The 14,377-nt window shown below is 33.8% G+C and overlaps 1 protein-coding gene across 1 annotated transcript in view; it reads left to right on the forward strand.

The window, feature by feature from the left end:
* Nucleotides 1-392: 392 nt before the first annotated feature.
* LOC129229416 (dnaJ homolog subfamily B member 6-like) overlaps nt 393-14,377 on the forward strand; it is a 111,206-nt gene continuing 97,221 nt past the window's right edge. The window contains exon 1 of the mRNA XM_054863737.1: nt 393-557. The gene's annotated coding sequence lies outside the window, so the exon portion shown is untranslated. The remainder of the gene's footprint in view (nt 558-14,377) is intronic.

The raw sequence follows: 14,377 nt of genomic DNA on the forward strand, positions 1-14,377 counted from the left end.
GGACACTTTTACTCTGAGAAAGTAATAATATTTTATAAGAAATAAGAAAATGAAAAAAAAAAAAAAAAAAATACGTGTGCTCCCTTTCTTCTTCACATGCAAGTAAAAAAAACTTATGCCGTTGAACACTAAACAATTATAACCTATAAAGAATATTCCGGCCTTGAGAAAAATTAGGAATCATGTATCACAGTAACTAGACAGAGCAAATAAAAAAATTAAGATGGAACGCATTCCATCGCTTCGAATTTCGCTCTTCAACTCATCTGACATGATTTAGAAACATTCGACGTAGATCACCATATACGGCAGCCACCGAGCCGCACTCCTTTTCTTTCGAATCGAGCTGGGACGCAAAACCAGGAACTGCCGCGAGAACTTTCGCTCCGAAGCGCGAATTGTGACCTGCAGCGTCACCCAGAAACGTGGTTTGTTTACGTCCGGCGGTTGTGTCATTCGGTATCAGCGAACTGAAGTGAAATGCTTTTTTTATTTTCATCGGGCGCTGGACGGATAAAGTGGATGCAGACTTTGCACGTGAATGACAAATGACGATGGTATGTTCAAATGTATTTTTTTTTAATGAAATCAGGGATGCCTATGTGGGGAGAGAGGGATCAGAGGTATTTTCGCTTTTTCAGGGGTGCCCACCCCCTAAGGGCAAGGGCGCACCCTCTAAATATGGCGAAGACCGCTCCCCCCAAATGTAAGAGCCCCCTAAAAATGACAAAAAAATATCCCTCGAAACACCCCTTTCTAAAAATTGCAACGGCGCAGTTTGCGTCATGACCCCTCCCCTAGGTGGGCTCCCCTGCCTTATTTGAGGGGGGCTCTCTTTCGTGGAGGGTCACCGTGATTTTTTCTTGGAGGGGGGCTGCGACCTTGCTCTCAAGGTGGGGATGGTCACCTCTGATGAAATTACTAGCAATTTTAAAATCTATTGCTTTTATCTTTTCTTGGATGTTTCATAAAAGTATTGAGATAATAGAACGAAAAAAAACAAAACAAAAGAACTTCATCTTTGGGCAGAACTAATAAATAAAAACATAAACAACGTTAACACACAGAGTATCAAGAATGTTGCATATACGTGTTACAGCGGAGAAGGCAAGCACGATCCAAGTAAGGGGTCAGGGAGTCATGACCAGGTCTATCATTTCGAATTTTTCCACTGGGAGGGGGAGAGGAGGTAAAGGATTTACGCTAAATGCAAATTATATTAAAAAACAACGAAATCCACTCTCACTTTTTTTGTTAAACACATGAAATAACATGAATTTCTCATAGTCTAGAGGTGGGGGATAATCGCCCTCTTCTGATAGTTAGCAATCCCGGCTTTTGGGGTAGGCGACCTAGGCGGGCTCCTAGGGCGGCAGATTTTAGGGGAGACAAATTTCGAAATTAAAACTTTTTTTAAGAGTATGCATGTATATATGTTTCAGCGCCATAAGATTCCCTGCTTCAATGCTAAAAAAAATATTAATAACAATGATGATAATTTAGAGTGTATTCCAGTGCTTAGATCTGCAAAACAAAGCTCGGAATTAAACTAGAAATTCAATTTACTTTTAGAGGTAACAAATTGCGTGATTTAAAAATTTGAAAATATTTATACCTGTTTCTGCGCCATAAGATGCACTACTATAATATTAAAAAAATATAATTTGAAGTGTGTACCAGTGCTTGGATGTACAAAATCCAGTTCGGAATTTAACTAGAAACTATTTTTTTTTTTGTAAACACTTTACTATTATTTTTATTTTATTAAAATATCATTATATTATTATTATTCAATGATGGGGGGGGGGGCACTTGTCTATATCGTCTAGGGCGGCCAAACTACTAGAGCGGGCCGTGATAGTTATAAACGAAGTTATATCCAACTAAGCACCCCGGAAGTGATACTGTAAGATACCGTAAACAGGGATACCCTCCCTGAGAATGGAGACACACCCCCTCCCCCAATTTCACAAACACCCCCCTCAAAAGAGAAATATACCTCTAAAAACAAACTCTACTAAAAATTTCAAAGGCGCAGTCTGCGCCAGTGTTGCTAAATTGGGGGGAATTTCCCCATTTTGGGGAAATCTGGTGCTTTCGGGGTAATTTTGGGGAAATGGGTTTTGAGGACAAATTTTTTTCTTGGGGAAAACCCAGGGAAAAAAAATCTTGCATTTAAATTCGTGTCTCTGGTTGCATTGTTTGTATTAAACAGCGTTGGTTTAGCTTTGCTCAACTTGATGGAATTCGCATTATGTGGAATATTATGCTACGGAATTCGCATTAATGTTCTACGTGAGTAACTAGTTATTACGTGAAACAGGTAAAAATAAGTGTAATGAAGAATGTTCTTGGATAAATATATACAAAAATCATAGTTTAAATTTACATACAGAAACAGAGTAGTAAATGCTAGTAGAAAAAAATATTGGCTATTTCTTATCTTTCGACTAGGCGCTTGTATTTATTACTAGTGGAACCCACACGGCTTTGCCCGTAGTAGCAAATTTGAAGGTCTTTTGGTTCCCCTGTATATTTACAAATAATGCATGATGAATTTCTCGCCAATTGGCTTGCCCACGTATGGTTCCACGTTATGATAACTTTAACTTGGTAATTTAGTCGTCCATCTTATGATTATTTTGCTCGGGAAAATATTCTAAAAATTGGAATAGAAAAAGAACAAAATCGAATTTTCGAAAAATTGCTTAAAGGTGCACTCCACCCCATGCTACAAACTAATTATTTGCCAAATTTCATGAAAATCGGCCAAGCGGTCTAGGCGCTATGCGCGTCACAAAGATCCTGACAGACAGAGAGAGATTCGGACAGAGAGATATCCAGACAGAGACTTTCAGTTTATTATTAGTAAAGATAAAGAAAAATAAAGGTAAAGAAGACAAAAAAAAAAAAAAAAGCGAAAATAAGAAGAAAAAAAGTTGGGGATTTTTATAAGAAAATTTGGCTATTTGGGGGAAAAAAAATTCAAGAGACAAAAATATCAGATGAAGTCGATTCATTTCATGAAAATAGTGGGAAAACAGTTTTTGAACTTGGGGAATTTTGATAGAAAACATCGCTTTTTGGGGAAAAGTTGGAAGGGAATTGGGGAAATCTGGATATGACCATCTGGCAACACTGGTCTGCGCCATAACCTCCCCGCCCCCCGCCCCTAGGCTGACATTCCTCCCTGGCCGTAAGAACCGGAAACTGAATTTAAAGAACCCAAAGTCCTGGTAAGATGAAAAGCTTTCAGAACAAGAAAACATATTAACAAGTACTAGTGTTCGCCCAGTGGTCGAAATTCGACCATATTCATAAATGAATATTTGAGAAAACTTGTATGAATTAAACTGTTTCCAATATTTTTATTTCTACTCTAACTCATGTTTACTGCATATCTGAAAACATACAATTTTTATACGGACACACAATATCACAGTAATAATTAATTCCAATTTTGCTTTTTATCTGTTAATCTGAAAATAAATGGATGAAAGGGGATATTTCGGTAATGGGGTCGTTTCCAAAATTTTCAAAGTATTTATTACTGAAAGAGGATGTTTAAAAACAAAGGTTTTAACCATTTTTTAAATAATTTGAGAAAATTTAATATTTTTTAACAACTATTTTAATCGGTGCGCAGATTGAATTTAATTTCTTTGGTGAGGTTCCAACTGGCCCAAACTGTCAAACACATCAAGAGAATCTTGTCAGTCAAAACCACGAAAAATTTTTGGACCAAATGGGAAAACACCCTTCTTTTTTGGACCAAATGGGAAAACACCATTTTTTTGCCATCAAAAGCGATAAAATGCCACTCATGGATGCCATTAGCGCACAGCGCAAATTATCATAATCCGAAAATGCGGATGAGAGCAAACCGTAAATATTTAGCGCGGCAATGGAGTCGCACGCCAAAGTACATCACTTATAACGTCATAAAGACCCCGCCTTATTTCCAAAATCGGACATTCAGAAAAGTTAAAAAAAAAAAAAAAAAAAAAAAAAAACAACTGTTGAGAAAATAAAAGTTTTTTCTGGCTCAACATTTTTTTTTTCTTATTCTATCTATTTCAGTGACTAAAAGTAGTACTTTTGATTTTGAAGGAAACAACCCCATTGAGAAATTGGTGTGGTCGACAAATTGCTGGCTTGAATAATTTTATTTTGGATATCATGCTGCTTTATGATAACCCTATGCAAATAAATATTTCCTACGCTTTGTTTACGTATGCAAAGGAAAAACATTTTTCGCGCTGGCATTGGAAACAAAAAAATTGAAGCCAATGGATAAAAATCACCAATTATCCAATTTTCGAAATCTTCCCGTATGAAATGAAGCATCACAAAACTCAATTCATACGTAAAACTTCTGTGTGAACAATGTTACTTATAAAACGTCTACTATTATTGAGTAAGTTGCTTCTTCGTCATTAGAAATATAAATTTCCAAATATCAAATGAACGAACGTGGCAACATATAACTGTCCATTCAAAAACACTGGACGTCGTAATAATAGTACAATTTTTAAAATAGGTCGACTTTGTGATTTGTTTATGGTTAAGGGCGGTGAATAACTGATGTCACATTTTTCAACATTTTCGACCCTCTTCCCCCCCCCCTTCGTCACATTGTATGCTCCTTGCTCCTCTTGTTATGTCTTTCCCCTTCCTTGTCACAAACTGTTACTATTTCGTGAACCCCACCTTAAAGCGGGACTTCATTCGTGGACAGCCCCTATTTTGTGGCAACCGTATGCAAATATACATTTCTCTACTCTTTGTTTTAGTATGCCAAGTAAAAACATTTCTCGAGCTGCAATTGGTGCCAAAAATTTCACGCCAATAGAAGAAGAGCGCCCACCAATTTAACAATTATCGAAATCTTCCCGAATGAAATGATCCTGTAAAATTCAGATTATACGTAAAACTTCTGCATGAACAATGCTTCTTTTAATAAGTTTAATATTATTGAGTAAATTGCCTTGACCTCTGCCGTTAGAATTATTAAGAGCCATTATATTGAAGTTCAGACAAGGTGTGGCAGTGACCATTTTTGATTTTTATAATTTTTTTATATGTCAAAGTAGGTCATGAGAAGTGAACATTCTGAAATTTTTAGCCTTCCAAAAAATTTGTTTTGCTCGTTAAAAATTCCCAAAGTTTGACGTTTTGCAGCGCTTTTTAGAAAAATTCTAGAAGTCGCGTTTCAGTGCGCTTTAGCTCTTTACAGAAACACCACCCCCGGTTATGTTTATATTTATTGGTTGTACTGTATCTAGTGATGATGACTTCATAGTTATTTTGGTTGGGGGTTGTTGCTTTCTTCAGATAAGGGGTCGCAAAGTATGGATTTTATCCGTTTTCGCGCAAGTTGAACCTGCGTTATTTCCCCCAAAAAACCACCCGCCGAAAAAAAATGTAACATATACTGAAAGTTTATACTATGAAGAGAGTAAATGGCACAAAATTTGTTTGAGGTTTAATTTTTTTTAGGAGAAAAATACCCTGATATTTTTCAAATTATCAAAAATTGTGCTTTTTTGATCGCAATTAACTCAAAACAGCATCACTAGGAAAAAAAACCTTTTATATATTCTGGTACCTGGCTATGTGTAAAACATCATGAAAAAGAAAGCAGCATGGGATCTCTTCTTGTTTTCCAGAAAATAATTTTTTTTGTAGCTCATTTTATGCGTTTTCTCGTATGTAAAACATGTGTCCAGTATGCAGATTAGATCTTCTAAAACTTTAAGGATGTAGTAAGAATGTATATATGTGTGTATGGAGAAAGAAAAAGACTAGTAATACTTTATTTTTCTGATTTTTACAAATTGATGGTATTTTAATTGCAGGTAATTCAGAAAACGATAAATCCATATCATATATATATATATATATATATATATATATATATATATATATATATATATATCATGAACAATATCTGCTTCACTTTCCTCTAAATGTCTATTTTCTATGTCATCTTCAAATACCTCTAAAAGGCTGTCAGTTCTTGATAAATCAGTATTATTCGCTTTTTCTTGCTTGGGATATCAGCTAAAAACTGTTTGAATTTGACTTTTTGTCAGATATTCGTTCGGTTGGGATATTTTTATGTCTTCAATCATCTCTGTTCTCATTGCATGTTCTACTTGGTCGGACGTCTGTTTTCTGCCGGTTTTTTACCATAAAGGAACTTTTCATAAAGAAATTCTATTTGTTTCAATGAAAATTGTGTACTTTTACGAGTTGGGAGAGCCCACCCCTCACATGAGATTTCCAAAATGTTTTCTTCTTTGTTTTCTCTTTTGTTGCAGAACATGCAATGAGAATAGAGATGATTGAAGACATAAAAATATTCCAACCGAACGAATATCTGACAAAAAGTCAAATTGAAGCTGCTTTTAACCGATGTACAAAGGGAAAAAAAAGCGGATAATACTGATTTATCAAGAACCGACAGCCTTTTAGAGGTATTTGAAGATGACATAGAAAAAAGGCATTTAGAGGAAAGTGAAACAGATATTGTTCATGATATCTCTTCCATTGCTACGGACATAAATAAGAAAGAATTATTTTGGGATTGATACGATAAATCTATATATATATATATATATATATATATATATATATATATACATATATATATATATATATATATATATATATATATATATATATATATATATATACTAGCAAAAATACCCGGCGTTGCCTGGGTCAGTAATAATTATGAGAAAAAATCGTTACTTGCTTTTGTTTTCTGGTTTAAGTGAAAGAATTTAAAACACATCTTTTTGACGTGATTAAAAATCGAGTTTCCTCCTTACCCATAAAAGTAAAATAGCAATAAGTATCAGTGGCGGATCCAGCCGATTGTTTTGGGAGGGGCCATCCGAAATTTTTGAACAAACTCCGAACTCCCCAGGAATTTTATTGAAATGATGTTTTAAAAACTCATTTTTTGGGGTATCGAGACATTATGTGGGGAGAGGGGGGGGGGGGTGAATTTAGGAATCTCCCTCGAAAATTTTTCAAAATTTAAATTTCCGAGTAATTTTTGAAAATTAAGAAACTAAAAACGCATTTTGTCTATTTTTGATGATGTACGGAGAAAGATCAGGCTTCTGGCGCTGGCCCCAAAATACTTTTTGAAAATAAAGGTTAGAAACCAAAATATTCTGTCATTATGCATTGAGAAGGAGGGGTGCTCTTCTAACTCTTCAGCTGTCCAGCCTAAAAATTCACCTTTAAGTAATGTTTGCTTACATTAAATGAAGTGTGAAGGTACTTAGAATTCTTCCTTCTTGAAAATATTTTGCGTTTAAGGCTCTAAAAATTCGATTTTTATCTATATTTATACATATTTTAGAAAGGGATGGAAGATTCGTGAGCTCCTCGAAAAAAACCTCCCTTTAAAGCTATCATCACGATATAAACTAGGGAGGGAGGGGATACTATCAAAAATCGTTTGTAATTGAAGTCCCAAAAAATTTCATTTAAGTTGCTTTTAAGCAAGTTAAGTGATAAGGGCTGGATAAACTAGTTTCCATGGACATTTTTTCCAAATAAAAGACTTAAAATGCAATTTTTTGCTACATATCAAGGCATTTATGAAAGGGCATGGGAAAAGGGGGTTCTCCCCCTAGTTTCGAAATTAAAGTCATAAAAACGAAAGTTTAGGCTCTCTTGGTCTTGTGAACAATAGGTATACTTTGAGAACCGCAGCATTTAGAGATCGTCCGAGTGTCTGTATTTGGAATCAAGAAATGATGTAAAAGAGGGGAGAAAAATTTTGGAAATAAAAGTTTTGTTTTGAGGATAGGGATATAATTTGTCTCCCAATTAAGGCCTATACTTCTTTTTCAGTAAAACGTATGTGTTCAATTTTTTTTATCTTCTCATAATATTTTTTCTTTTTCTCCCGTAAAAAAATTCCTACAATCACAAGGCTTTGGGAGGGGCCATGGCCCCCATGGCCCCCCTCTAGATCCGCCCCTGATAAGTATAAAGAACAAAATAGTATTCATTTAGAAACGAAAGCTCTATATTTAAGCATATACAAATTTCCAAAACATGAAATTATTCTTCTTATGTTTAAAAAGATTAATCTGTTGATACATTTTTTTTAACATGGAGTCTAAAACCTTCTCTGTATTGCTATTGAAATTGCTCGTAATCCCCTTATACTTGCTTTAGTTATTTTGGGAAATTTCAATCATTGTGGGCTCTTGGTGTGATTTTACCGAATTTGCGGGAATCGTTTTGGGATACCTTTGATGATGCTCCCTCCTTCTTTCCTTACTTTTTGTAAAACGATATGATATTAATTTTCGTTACAAAGATATTATCGTCAGGTGCTGAGATACTTTTGGTCCCCATAAAATGGCGCTAAAGAGTTTCATCCGAAATGATTCCAAAATAAGTAGTAAAATTTGGCTTTGAAATTGTGCAAAAAGGAATATTAATGAAAGTTTTTGTGCTGTTTATGGATTTGCCTAATATAGTTGCTGGATTATTTAACACAGAAAGTTTTTTAAAGATTCTTTGATTGGCGATATTTTGTTTACATGGTGAAAGCTGAGAAACATTATGACGTTGTCTTCGATTTCAAAAGCAGCGACGTTGAAAAAAACTGCCAAATGCATCAGCTCGGAAATCTTTCTGCAAAAATTTTGGCGATCTGCTATTTAATTGAATAATGAGTAAGTGTTCAATCAGCATAAATAATAATAGAAACCATTAATTACACTAAAGTTTCGTTTCAATGGAAACTGATCAGCCAAATTATATATTATTTGCCAATCTTGTGCAAAAATCTTACTTCAAGATTTGACTTGAGAAAAGCCTTGAACAGTCACGAAAAGCAAAGATAGTCAACAATACAACAATTGTCGCTATCGACAGGGAGTTGAGATGATACACTAAATACTGTATTGAGTTTAGGAAAGCCTTCGAACATGGAACTAAAAAGCTCATAACTCGTTTTTTATTCCACTTAGAAATTTCGAATAGGCGCCATCTTCAGCAGAAAAATCAGAGCTTTCGATGGACATATAATGTAAATATGTGCAAGTATTTTTTCATCCCTATATTAGAGAATTTATACGAAAATTGTATTTTATTGCTCCCCTATGGGGGTTTTGCCCCCCATAATGGGACGAAAACTACCCTATGTGTTATTCTGATGCATAAGCTATATTATTGTAAAGTTTCATCAAAATCCGTTCAGTAGTTTTTGCGTGAAAGAGTAACAAACATCCATCCATACATCCATACATCCATACAGACAAACTTTCGCATATATAATAGTAGTAAGATATATGTATATATATATATATATATATATATACATATATATATATATATGTATATATATATATATATATATATATATATATATATATATATATATATATATATATATATATATATATATATATATATATATATATATATATATATATATATGATATCGATTTATCGTTTTCTGAATTACCTGCAATTAAAATAACATCAATTTGTAAAAATCAGAAAAATAAAGAATTACTAGTCTTTTTCTTTCTCTATACACACATATATACATTCTTACTACATCCTTAAAGTTTTAGAAGATCTAATCTGCATACTGGACACACGTTTTACGTACGAGAAAACGCATAAAATGAGCTACAAAAAAAATTATTTTCTGGAGGACAAGAAGAGATCCCATGCTGCTTTCTTTTTCATGATGTTTTACACATAGCCAGGTACCATAATGTATAAAAGGTTTTTTTTTCCTAGTGATGCTGTTTTGAGTTAATTGTGATCAAAAAAGCACAATTTTTGATAATTTGAAAAATATCAGGGCATTTTTCTCCTAAAAAAATTAAACCTCAAACAAATTTTGTGTCATTTACTCTCTTCATAGTATAAACTTTCAGTATATGTTACATTTTTTTCGGGGGGTGACTTTTTGGGGGAAATAACGCAGGTTCAACTTGCGCGAAAACGGATAAAATCCATACTTTGCGACCCCTTATCTGAAGAAAGCAACAACCCCCAACCAAAATAACTATGAAGTCGTCATCACTAGATACAGTACAACCAATAAATATAAACATAATCGTGGGGTGGTGTTTCTGTAAAGAGCTAAAGCGCACTGAAATGCGACTTTTAGAATTTTTCTAAAAAGCGCTGCAAAACGTCAAACTTTGGGAATTTTTAACGAGCGAAAAAAATTTTTTGGAAAGCTAAAAATTTCAGAATGTTTACTTCTTATGCCTACTTTGAGATATAAAAAAATTAGGAAAATCAAAAATGGTCACTGCCAAAATTTCCGTTTTTTGTCTGAATTTCAAAATAATGGCTCTTAAATTCCAAACAGTCAAATGAACGAATCCTACTTGTTACATTAAAAATTGTCCATTCAAAAACACTGGACGTCGCAATAATAGTGTAATTTTTAAAAAAAAATCGTGTTTGTGATTTGTTTAGGGTTTAGGGGAAAACTGATAAATGGACTTTTCAAAATTTTTGATCGCTCTTCCCTTTGTCGCAAAGTTTCACACTTCACCATAACCCCTCTTCCTTTTGCCACATATCACACTGTTTTTCATAAACGTTCTTATATATATATATATATAAAAAAAGCTTGATGTCCCATTTTCCCCATTCTATGTTCTTGTCATTTATTTCCTCCGCTTTGCCACGAACAGTTACAATTTAATGAATGAACCCCAACTTAAAAAGGGACTTCATTCGTAGTCAGTTCCTTGCAAATAGACATTTCTGTACTCGTTTTTACGAATGCAAAAGAAAAATATTTCTCGTCTTGGCATTGGTGCCAAAATGGATAAAGTTCGCCAATTTCACAATTATGGAAGTCGTTCTGAATGAAATGATGCCGCAAAACTTCCTTAATACGTAAAACTTCTGTACAAACAATATTTTTTGTAAAAGTAGGCATGAACTTGCCGTTGAAATATAAAATTTCCAACAGTCAAATGATCAAACTCTACTCACGCAACATGTAATTGTCCATGTGAAAGCACTGGAGGTCGTCATAATACGGCAATTTTATCAAACGTTTCACCTTGAGATCTGTTAGTGGTGATAGCAAATGCAGGTATTATTGGGAGCTGGAGCTGAAAGTCGGCCCTCACTCCGTAAAATAATTTATTTAAATATTAAAATCGCAAAACCATAATCAAAATGAAAATATTTTAAATGCCCCTAGTTACCCAAAAAGCCTCAATAATGAAAACGAATGCAAGTATTTCATTTCTTTATGCTCAAGCGAGAATTGGCAACACCACAATATTATCCAGCAATTTCTTCACGCCATGTCGCGTGAAAAAGCAAATAAAAATGAACTTTCACCAACTTTTAATTGCTTCTAGTGCTGTTTCTAGCCAATATAGCAGGTTTCGATTTTCGCGCGGTAAAACCGGGTGAAACGTGTTTTAAAGCATTTTTCACGAGCTTTCCAACCATACCAAACTCGAAGCATTAAAATGCATTTTTCGTGTAGAAAAAGCGGTTTAAAAAATGAATTAAAACTTAATGTTTCACGCTTCCAACAATGAATTTCAACAATAGAAAAGAGATAAAATTAAAATTTTTGAGTTTCGCTAACTAAAAAACGCTTATAACTTTTTTTTCTAGAGGATTTAGGTTATTGGACCTTGGGCGCCCTGATAATTTTTTCGTTATAAGTGTTTTTTAAATACCTTTCCAACCATATCAAATTCGGAAAAATTGGACCATCTGTTCGCGTAGAAAGAACCATTTAAGACAAAAATGGGTTTTTATTAATATCTCCGTTAATTAGCGTTCGATTTCAAAAATTTTTATTGATGACACTAAAACTCGGCAATAGCTACCGAACAAAAAAAGAATGGAGGAAATCGGTTCACAAACGGAGGAGAAATCGGTACCGAAAGAAAACGGCTTGCCTATTAATACATAAAGATAGGCAAAGAATGTCTAAGAAGAATAAAGAAACTGGCTATAATATAAAACACGAGAATAACGAAATGAAAATTAAAACTATGTACGTTAAATACCGTATTACCACGCATTATCCGGTATGCCCGAAAAAAGCGAGGTTAACCAGCATGCCGGAAAATTCGAATTTTCTGGTATGCCGGATAATTCGAAATTTTTTTTTTTTTTTTTGCAAAAAACAAAAGCAAGTTTCCTCATTCAGTTCTAAACAGAAAGCAAACCACTGTAAGGAAAAAAAACTTATAAATCCCAAAAGTATCCTTCTTTCAAAAAAAAAAAGTGTATTGCATGTAATATGTGCCTGTTATTTATGATAGGTCATTATTATCGGATTTAATTATACGCCAATAAAGTAATCAGTACCTGAAAAACGCAACATTTTTTTTAAATGGGAGGTTAGGGAACTAGACAGTAATAATCCTTATTAAATATCTCTGGATATTGAGTGTAAAATAAGCGACTTGGAAGTCGCCGGGCTAGTTCAAAATAAACCAAATCAATATAGATGGTAGTTGATAGGAGGGAAGTTATAGAAGACAAAAGGATCGCCTGAAAGGTATAGAAGGTATTTTTAGAAATAATTTTGGCGACAGAAAGAGTGAGAAGGATTTTAGCAGGTGCGTTGGAGAAAAGTGGATGGTCCAAATATTTTGTTAGTAGCCCAAGGAAGTTACACAAACATTACTAATGTATACATTGGAAAATTGCAAATTAACTGCAACGGTCAACGAAAAATGATGAATAAAGCAGAAAGTAGAAAGATTCACAATAGTCATGATGAATATATTGTACTGCACTGCAAAAAGGAAATTTGAGATTGATTAAGAGTTAAAAATTCGAAAATATATGTAATTGAAAAAAGTTGCAATTTTATCACGAAATACAATGTTCCAAACTGCTCACCGTTCAAAAGAACGATCGTTCATTTTAAGGATTCATTCTTTTTGACGCGTTTGTTCATGAACGACCCATCCCTAGTAGTAATGATAACAACAATTTGGTTTGTAGATTTCTTTCGTTTTCAGTGTTTTCCCATGTAATAAAGAAAACGTGTACTACTAGGTGCATTTAAATTTTATATGTGTTCTGCCTGTGTGATTCATCTCAATACGAGGTGCGGTGTGCTGCTTTTGGGTGAAAAATGATGAGCACTGCTTTAGATGGTATGAAAAATACAATACATGTAATACATTAGTAAATGTTTCAATCGCGCAAAAAAAGTTTTCCGTTTTCAGTGTATATTTCATTGATTTTATCATTTTTTACATCACGTTGAAGCTTTGAACTATCGTCTTTCCCTCGAAATAGCACCTTGATAAATTATCGGTGAAAGTTAAACCTGTCATATTTTCGTGAAAGCTTTCCGACATTTTTTACTCTTCTCAATGTTATATGTTACTGGGATGAAATTCTGATGGTCGTACAAAAACAAATGCACTATGATCTACAGTTTGACTGTTGGTGATGATGATTGACTGGAACTTCATGTTCATTTCTCCATATTATAAAAGCAAAGTGTTTGTCTATGTCAGCATTTCTTAAATTGTGTTCCGCGGGACCCCAGGGTTCCACGGAGCTTTCTCAGGGGTTCCATGAGACTTGCAGGTTTTCTTTTCCTAGCTTTCAAATTTGTTCTTCAAAAAATTGATAAAACTAACCCTTTTTTAAAATTAAAAATAAATTTACTTTTACTTTCGTATACTAATCTGATCGTTATTACCCATCAGGGTTAGTCACTATAGGAATAATTTTATGTGTTGCTTAAAAGAATGCAAATTTTAGACTATCAAAAATAGCCTGAAATTGTGCCTTCAAGATTTCAACTTCACAATTTTTCCAAGATCAATCCCAAAACACCTCCTTCTGCCTTCTCACCTAATGTCTTCAAAGATAGGCTAAAATTGCACTTTAAAAACTTCTATTTCGAAAACTTTCCGTGAGAAATTTCTGATCCCCTAATATCACCAAAGATATTTTAAAAGTGATTTCAATATTGAAAAATTTTTGGAAGTGCACACCAAAAATTACGATTTTTGTCGTCAATTTCATATATACTGCTCTTGATACCAGCTAATCACCCTGTATCTCTGGCAGCATTTGAGAGGGCAATTTAAACATTTAACAAGTAAAGACCAATTTAAAGAGCAGTACTGGTCAAGGGCATCTAAATGTTCTAACTCTGTCTGACGTTTACACATAGTAACATCTGAGTCCATGATTTATAAATAATTAAAAATTGTTGAAAATTAAAGATATTTTTATTTCTAAGGTTTAAAAACTTTTTCTGTGTAAATTTAAGTGAAGTATAAATACTATTGCTTGCAGGTAAAAAAAACATGAGTGTTTCTTTTCCTAATTAAAAATGTTTTAAAGCAAAGACTCA

This window comes from Uloborus diversus, chromosome 1, assembly GCF_026930045.1.
Source record: "Uloborus diversus isolate 005 chromosome 1, Udiv.v.3.1, whole genome shotgun sequence".
Classification (NCBI taxonomy): domain Eukaryota; kingdom Metazoa; phylum Arthropoda; class Arachnida; order Araneae; family Uloboridae; genus Uloborus; species Uloborus diversus.